The sequence below is a fragment of the Antrostomus carolinensis genome, unplaced genomic scaffold, assembly GCF_000700745.2.
Source record: "Antrostomus carolinensis isolate BGI_N321 unplaced genomic scaffold, ASM70074v2 scaffold1040, whole genome shotgun sequence".
NCBI lineage: Eukaryota > Metazoa > Chordata > Aves > Caprimulgiformes > Caprimulgidae > Antrostomus > Antrostomus carolinensis.
The window spans coordinates 105,645-106,236 of record NW_010288850.1 but is presented as its reverse complement, the minus strand read 5'-3'; positions in this window follow the sequence as shown (position 1 = coordinate 106,236).

Here is a 592-nt window from a genome sequence, read left to right as displayed (position 1 = left end):
GGTGGGCAGGGGGTTTGATGTAGGCTGGACTTGCTACAAGTTCTTTAGGTACTTTTTTATTATTTTTTATTTTATTTTGTGTGTGTGTGTGTATGTTTTTAGCTTTCCTCCCTCACTAAAGAGCGAGTCTGTGTGGACAGACTTGTTACCTTTGCTACCTCTTGAATTCATGAGAACAATAAGATGGTTAGTGAAAGATTAGGCTTTTTTTTTTCTCTTATTGTAAGTAATTAAATGTATAAAAGTAGAAGCTAAATTAAAGTTAAGGGATTTTTACCACCCCGTCCTTCCATCAAAAGTCAGCTAGAGAAATGTTGAAGCAAAGCTTGGCCAAAGACAAAGCAAAAAATACATTGAGCCAGAGGCTTTGCTTGCTGCTTGGACTGGCTCATTCACAGTCTCTTGGCTGTTTGTAGTCACTTTTAGATAAAAGAAGAAAACTTCTCTGAGCTTTCTGGGCCCTTTCCAGCTTTGTTTATTGAATCTGGATACTATGGGGAGGGGAAAATGTCCCCCTCATCTTCCACTCCCCCAGCACATCTGGGTCAGTCTGTAAACACCTGGCAGGACAGAGGGTGAGGGCATAGCAGCC